General features: G+C 36.0%; 1 protein-coding gene across 3 annotated transcripts in view; it reads right to left on the bottom strand.

Annotated features, from left to right (window-relative positions):
• Window positions 1-8,687, bottom strand: part of ACOXL (acyl-CoA oxidase like) — a 348,079-nt gene that overhangs the window by 7,854 nt on the left and 331,538 nt on the right. The gene's annotated exons all lie outside the window — the stretch shown is intronic.

Below are 8,687 nucleotides of genomic sequence, written 5' to 3'. Positions count from 1 at the left end.
TGACTTCCAAACCACGATACCTTTCTTATCATTAAAATGTAAGGATTAAGTGAGTTTGGCACAAAGTGAGTATTTACAAACATTATTATTATCATGTGTTCTTTAGTTAGTAAGAAGAACAATTTCTTTATAACTCTGGCATTTTCCATTATGAAGTCTGCTTAATCATCATTACCTAAAACACGGATGCTGAGACAGAGACATCAACTTTAACCACTTAATAAGAACTTCTGACATTTATTCATACTGGTACTGATTCATAAGAGGAAAAGTTTTAAAAGAAGAAAAGTACATCTAGCTTTCCCTTTAGAATACAGGAAACCATATAAAAGTATTGGCAATGGAATTAAAGTAACCACAATGCCGCTCTTGGTAGCATTTTCTACAAAGACATTTACATGAAACTAGAAAGAATATTAAATTAGGTGGTTATAAATAAAGCTTCACTATTAGGTTCACACCTTTTCATACAAAAGAATGCGGTTTTTTAATCAACTAATAGTTCAACCTTGTAAATCCAAACCTAAAGAAATGTGAGCATATTCAAGAGGGAATAATTTTCAGTCCAAAATTTTTTTCGAGAAGCAGAAGCCCCACAAACTGCCAGAACTAAATGTACAGTAAGAGTCTAAATTATTATGGAGAAATTCTGTGGCAGTCAGTTCTGGAATTTTGAATTTCATGGACCCAAAGAATTTCAAAAGTAATTTGGAAGGACTTCTAGTTAGGATGTAGAAAGATTTAAGAGAACTTTGCTCCCATAGTAACAACCAGAAGTTGAACTCAGTGAAGATTCAAAGATATCCCAGGCTGTAGTCTAATATCCTCCCAGGTCAACTGCTGACAGGACAAAGGCACTATGGGAGTGGGGGTGGAGCTTGGGCTAGGCACACTGACCTTAGTCTAATTAAAGCAGCTTCTGCTCAACTGGACTCTTGGCGGAATCTTAATAAAAGATACAGATTGAAACAAAGAAGTAAACTTTTTTATTCTTATATGTCATGATCGAGTACTTAGAAAATCTCAGGGAATCTACAAATAAAATACTTGAACTATATGGTGGGTTAGTGAGCTTATGTGTGTGTACTAAACATGGAACATACATATATAAAATTAATTGTGTGTGTACTAAACATGGAACATACATATAGAAAATTAATTGTGTATTATTTGCAATAGCTTTAAAAAATTAAAAAACACTTTGTGCTAAATGTAATGAAACGTTCAAGAACTCTATTACTGAAAATTACAAAACACTGCTAGAAGGAATTAAATAAATGAAGATATATACTATGTTCATGGATTATTAAAATATCAATTCTCCCCAAACTGATAGATTTAATGCAATCACAATCAAAATACCAGCGGCCCCTTTTTTCAACCTATGAAACTCACAAGCAAATTCTAAAATATGTATGGAAATACATAGTTTTCAGAATAATAAAAACAATTTTGAAAAGGGATAAAAGATCAGGAGGCCTTAAATTTTCTGGTATAAAATTTAATATAATAATCAAGATAGAATTAGCAAAATAGGAGACAAATACATTAGTGGAATAGGATAGAGAGCCCAGAAATAGACCCACACCTACATGGTCAAATTTCTTAATACAGAAATAAACTATTTCCATGGATAAAAGATGATCTGTTTAACAAATGATAACTATATAAATGAACCTCAACCCCTACCTCTTACTGTACTCAGAAATTTATTTGAGATAGGATATAGGTCGAAATGTAAAAGTAAAAACCACACAGCTTCTAGAAGAAAGCAAGAGAGAATATCTTTGCAACCTTGGGTTAGGCAAAGATTTCTTAGACAAGGCCCAAAGACACTAACAAAAAAATTTAAGTTGATAATTTTTTTCATCAAACTTTTAAAACCTTCAGCTTCTTGAAAGATGCTATTTAGAAAATGAAGGGGCACTTGGGTGGCTTAGTCAGTTAAGCATCTGCCTTTGGCTCAGGTCATGACCTTGGGGTCCTGGGATCAAGCCCCACCAGGCTCCCTTCTCAGTGGGGAGTCTGCTTCTCCCTCTCCTGCCCCACCCCCAACTCATGCTCTTGCTCTCTATTTCAAATAAATAAATAAAATCTTAAAAAAAAGAAAAGAAAAGGAAAGGAAAGAAAAGAAAAGGAAAGGAAAGGAAAGAAAAGAAAAGAAAAAAAAAAAAGAAAAGAAAGAAAAGAAAAGAAAAGAAAGAAAAGAAAAGAAAAGAAATGTATAGGCAACAGACTGGGTGGGGAAAATCCAAGTACCTGTATATAGGATGTATAAGTCTTATAACTCAATATTTAAAACACCAATAATAGTACACAATTTAAAAATGGGCAAAAGACTAAGACCTAGGAATAACCAGTAAGAAACTTGAAAGAATGCCCAACACCATTAAATATCAGGGAAATGAAAATTAATACACAATGGGATATTATTATGCACCCTCTAGAATAGATAAAATTTTAAAGGCTGAAAACACCAAATGTTGGTGAAGATAGAACAATGGGATCCTCATATATTGCAAGTGGAGATGTAAAATGATACAATTGGGGCATCTGGGTGGCTCAGTCAGTTAAGCATCTGACTCTTGATTTCAGCTCAGGTCTTGATCTCAGGGTTGGAGGTAAGCCCCATTATCAGGCTCCACACTCAGCATGGAGTCACCTTGAGATTCTTTCTCCCTCTGCCCCTCCCCCCACAAGTGCACACAAGCTCTTCTTTCCTAAAATAAATAAATAAATCTTTAAAAAATGATATGACCACTTTAAAAAAAAGATTTTATTTATTTATTTGAGAGAGAGAGCATGAGCGAGAGAGAGAGAGAGAGAGAGAGAACACAAGCAGGAGGAGGGGCAGAAGGAGAGCAGACTCCCCACTGAGCATAGAGCTCTGTGTGGGACTCTATCCCAGGACCCTGGGATCACAACCCAAGTTGAAGACAGACACTTAACTGACTGAGCCATCTAGGCGCCTAATACAACCACTTTTAGAGAACTGTTTATGGTAGTTTCTTAGGCAGTTAAATAAATGTCTACCATACCACCCATTAATCCTACTTCTAAGTATTTACCAAAAGAAATGAAAACATATGTCAAAAAAAAACCTTGTATAAAAATGATCCTGACAATTTTATTTATAGTAACCCTGGTCCATGATATCATAAATGTCCATCAACAGGAGAATAAATAATTTTTTAGCACAAACTTCTGTAATGCAAGAAAAAAATTAAAAGTCTTAAAGTCTTCAGTTATTTTTTTCTTCCCACAATGCATATAAATAAGACAATGTACTGCAATACCCATGGAATGATGCAACTGAGGTCTATTGGAAGTAACAAGGTCAATTCCTCAAGATTGATATAGCAGAGACCTAGAGAGATCAACATTTGGGAAGGAGAAGGGGTTGGGAGAGGTGACTACAATGAAATACCACTTAGGAAAAAAAAAAAAAAGGAAAGAATGAACTACTGAACATATCACAGACATCATAATGACCAAAAGTAGAGTCTATCTGTTTCCATTCCTCTGAAGCTCTAGAGTGGTGACAAAGTCAGAACCCCAGGGATGAAGGAGAGGGATCAAAAGAAACAGGGATGAGGGAAATTTCTTCAGTGATGGGGTATACAGTATAAAACCTACCATGGGAATTGCCAAAACTCACTCAACTCACCAAGATTTGTTTTCTTCAATGTATGTAAAGTAGACCTCAATTTTTTAAAAATTAAGAGAAAAGGAAAGGAAAAAGGCAATATGGGGAGAACCAACATGTAATTGAAACATTTTTGGGTGTGTGTCAAGTAAGGATATCAAAAAAATGGGCCATGATCACTTTTATTTAAATGGTAAAAAGCAGGAAGAACATAATAACATTTTTAATGAAAAGTTATTTTTCATTATGAAAAACTCAGTATCTTTTATTTTCCTCATTTTGCCAGATAGTTTAACTCTTTTCCTAGGGAAAATTCCTTGCTTGGGCTTATAGACATCAGGATTGTTTCTCAATCCAGCAAGGACTGGAAAGGATCCTCTAGATAAAATCAAGCATTGTCACTGGATGGAAGAGTTGCAAGCAGACTCCTCAACATGAGAACAGAAGGACTGGGGAGGGTTCAAGTGAAAAAGGACTCAACAAATGGAAGATCCAGGGAGACCACCAATCTGAGTTCAAATGAACCCAGGAAGCTCTCCAGAAAGCATTCTATCAGATACCATTTTTTCTTCTCAAAAATTAGTGAAAGCTCACTTCCAGGAGGATGGATACACCTTTCCCTATTCTCCCACTAAACACAATGGAAAACCCTGGACATTAGATATATAACAAACATAAGAAGACTCTGAAAGATGAGGAGAAGAAAACAGACTCTTTAGGGACACTGGCAGTTGGGGAATGACACAGTGGTGAATTCCCTGGGTTTTATTTTTACCTCATATATCCCATAGTCAGAGCTAAAGAATCTGGCAATCCAGGAACATGAACAGATGATCTCTCCAATCAAAATGGGCAGCCAAGCAAGACAGAATTTTAAACAATAACCACCCTCCTCCAGCCAAACACCACAGAAAACCCATGGTTCCACACCACCTGTGTCTCTCAGGGCTGACTAGTGAGTTTAGTCTTCCAGTCCTTTTACCAGGTTGTAAATGAAGTGTCTGCCATCATGTCAGTGGAGACCATATGGGGAACCTGGGCTTCCACCATTACCTGGCAGTAGAGATGCAGTCCTTCCCCTTCTGGATGGAGTGCTGCAGAGGAGGTCTAGTAAGAGGAAAGACCTAACCATCACATGGTGATAGCAAAGACACTACCAGTGTTAATGGACCCCACATGGGGAGCAGCAACGAAACTCTCCTACCCCTCACCATCAGGAAGGTATCAGTGGAGGCCGAATTGGCAACTTCTGTCTTCATTCACCAGGAACGAGTAGCATCTCTTGGATCAGCAAAGGTTGAATGGAGAATTGACTTCTGTCTCTATAGGGTAGTAATGAGGTGGTATGCTCCTTTTCCTTTCACTGGAGCATTGGATCAAAAACATAAGGCTTAAACAAAATCCAAAGTTTCATAATTTAATACCCCAAACGTTTAGGTTTCAATCAGAAATCAAACTGAAGAAAAATACAATCAATAGGTGCCAACACCGAGATGACCAAAATGCTAGAATTATCAAACAAAGATTTTAAAGCAGTCCTCATAAAAATGCTTCAACAAGCAGTTATGACTACACTTGAAACAAATGAAAAAAAAAAAGAAAATCTCAGCAAAGAAATAGGAAACATAAAAAAAAAAAAAAAAGAACTGTGAAGACTGAAAAATACAATAACCAACATAAAAGCTCAGTGGATAGCCTCAACAGCAGATTGTGGGAAACAGAGGAAAGAACTGGTAAATTGGAAAATAGAACAATAGAAATTACTAACTCTGAACAATGGAGAGAAAATAGACTGAAAAGAAAAAGAACAGGTTCAGGGACCTGTGTGATTATAACAAAAGATCTAACGAGTATCATCAGAGTTCTAGAAGGAGAAGGAAAAGAGGGCAGGATTAAAAAGAACTTGATGAAATGACCAAAAAACCCTATTTTGGTCAAAAAACACAAACCAACAAATTCAAAATGCTGAGCAAACTTCACCCAGGATAAACCCAAAGGAATCCACACATGGCACATCATAGATAAACTTTTGAAAACTAAAGACTCACCCCTCCAAAAAATCTTGAAAAGAGAGATAAACAGCACACTTTACTTATCAGAGAAAAAAGCAATTTGGATAAAAATGGATTTTCATTATAAACCATGGAAGCCAAAAATGCTTGCAGGTACTGAAAGAAAAGAACCCTCATCTCAGAATCCTATATATAGTAAAATACTGTCCCAATTTTCAGATGCCATGCTTGTCTATGTAGAAAGGTCCAAGGTGGGCACCTGTTGGTTAAGCATCCAACTCTTGGTTTCAGCTAAGGTCATGATCTTAAGATCATGACATCAAAACCCATGCTCAGCACAGAGTCTGCTTGAGATTCTCTTTCTGTCTCTTTCTGCCCCTCCCATTTGTGCTCTCTCCCTCTCTCAAATAAATAAATAAATCTTAAAATGAAGAAATTTGCAAGAACTCCTAGAATTAATAAGTGAATTAAGCAAGATTATAGGATATAAGATTAATATATAAAAAATCAATTGTGTTTCAGTATAATAGTGATGGACACCCTGTGGACACTTAAAATCAAATAATGCAATACCATTTACAAATACACCAAACTTATTCTAGATAAAGATTTTAAAGCAATTCAGTGGAGGAAAGGTAACCTTTCAATAAACTATTCCTGGAGCAATTGGACATTTTTTACCAAAAAAATGGATCTCAACCTCAGTCTTCTACCTTCTACTACCTTCATAGACTGAAATGTAAAGCGTAGAAGTAAAAAAAAAAAAAGAAAAAAAAAAAAAAAGAAAAAAAAACCACCTTTGGAAAAAGCCTATAGAATAAAGTTTCTAGGATCTAGGGATAGGTGAAAAGTTCTGAGACATGGCACCAAAAATACAAAAGGGAAACTGATAAACTAGATTTCACCAAAACTAAGAACGTCTATTCTGGGAAAAGGCCATGTTAATAAGATGGAAGGACAAGCCAACTGGAAATATTTACAAACTATGTATCTGAAAAAGGACCAGTATCTAGAATATATGAAGAACTCTAAAAACTCAACAGTTAAAAAAAATCTCAAACAACCTAATTAGAACATGGGCAAAAGAAAAGATGCCAGAGCAGACATTTCAACAAGGAGGATATACAAATGGCGCAAAAACACATGAAAAGAAGTCATCATCCATTAGGGAAATGCAATTTAAAACCACAATTAAATATTACTGCATACCTTTCAGAGCAGCTAAAATAGAAAATAGTGAACCACCAAATGCTGGTAAGGACATGAAGAAACTGAACCACTCCTATATCGCTGGTGGGAATGTTAAATGTTACAGGCACTTTGAAAAACATTTTTGCCAATTTCTTTTAAGAAAATCAACATGTACCCACCATTATTTGACCCAGCAAACTCAGTCTTGGGTATTTACTCTAGAGAAATTAAATGTAATTAATTTAAAAAATTAAATTAATTTCTAGAGAAATTAAAACCTGTATTCTCATCAAAACCTACACATGAATGTTTATAACAGCTTTATTCCTAATAGACTGGAAGAAAACCAGATATCTTTTAAAAAGTGAATGGCTTAACAAATTGTGCTGCATTCACTCCATGGAGTACTACTTTGCCAATAAAAAGAAACCACTGGCACATGCAACAACTTGGATAGATTTCTAGGAAATTATGCTGGGTGGAAAAATCCAGTCCCAAAACGTAGCATATTATGTGATCCCATTTACACAACATCTCAGAATGACAAAGTTATAGAACTGGAGAACAGATTAATGTTTGCTAAGGATTACAAGGGAGGCAAGGAAGGAAAGAGGGTGGGCCTATAAAATAGCCACAGGAGGAACCTCTGTAGTGATGAAAAAGCTCTGTGTATTTACTGTATCCATGTCAAAATCCTGGTGTGATATTATAATATGGTTCTGCAGCTGATACCATTGGGGGAAACTAGGTAAAAGGGCATTGGATCTCTTCATATTATTTCCTACGAGTGCATGTGGATCTAGGATTCTCTCAAAATAAAAATTACCCTCCCCCCACCATAGTCAGCATAAATTTCAGATTAAGTTTAATAAAATGTTTTACATAAGCATAAGGGAAGATTCTTTCTTCTTTTTATTCTTTTTGGTTGGAGCATAATGTACATGCAGAGATACAAGGAATGAGCATGTTCTAGCTTGCTAAATTATCACAAAATGAACATACTCATGTAATATTATCCAGATTGAGAAATAGCTCACCTGTATCTCAAAAGACCCTGCAAAAAAGTCATATACTTGAGTTGGGTATTTTTCTTACATTGTCTAAGCAATAGCCAGTTTGGTTACAGAATGAATGCCTGGTAGTTCTGTGATGTGAATGACCAGCTATCCAGGGAAGAGGGCATACAAAAGAGTCTTGGTTTCCTACAGACCTATGGGATCTCACAAGTGAGTCCTGTCCATTGTATGTGCTTTAAAATGGGGCCACCCTGACTTGCTGTCTTTGTACAGTTATTAAGTACCAAGTGCTTTAAGTTCCCCAGAAGTAGAGAAGGCCACAGTAGTATCTAGCCTTTAAAATCAAAGGGAAAAGGTGACAGCCTCAGAAAAAAGAAAAGCAACTACAAACACATTTTATTTTGTAAAAAAAATTCATTTCTAGCTGGAATATTAATTTCTACCAAAATGGATATAGTAAGGACCAATCCTGTTTTAAGTTCAGCAATTCATTTAAATTTTATTATTATGGAATCATATAAAACCCACCTTGTCCTCAACTGCAACAGGGTCTGCCCTAGTCTCCTTAGACAGCTAAATTCCATCTCCTGAAAGGTCTTTTTGATGTAACACAGCTACTCTTAGGAACAACTTCACCAGTGGGAAATCGTTGCTGTGCATCCTGAGGTAAGGTGATGAACCCAGAGACTTTTGTGGAGGATGCTCCAGTTACCAAGCATTACAAAGATCACCCCAAGGAACCTAGGATAATGCAGGGTCCAGAAAAACTCAGAGGCTGGAGCTCAGCAAAACAAATTCTCTTTCCTGTGATTCTAACATGTT

Source organism: Canis lupus, chromosome 17 (genome assembly GCF_011100685.1).
Source record: "Canis lupus familiaris isolate Mischka breed German Shepherd chromosome 17, alternate assembly UU_Cfam_GSD_1.0, whole genome shotgun sequence".
NCBI lineage: Eukaryota > Metazoa > Chordata > Mammalia > Carnivora > Canidae > Canis > Canis lupus.
This window is presented reverse-complemented; position numbering and strand designations above follow the sequence as displayed.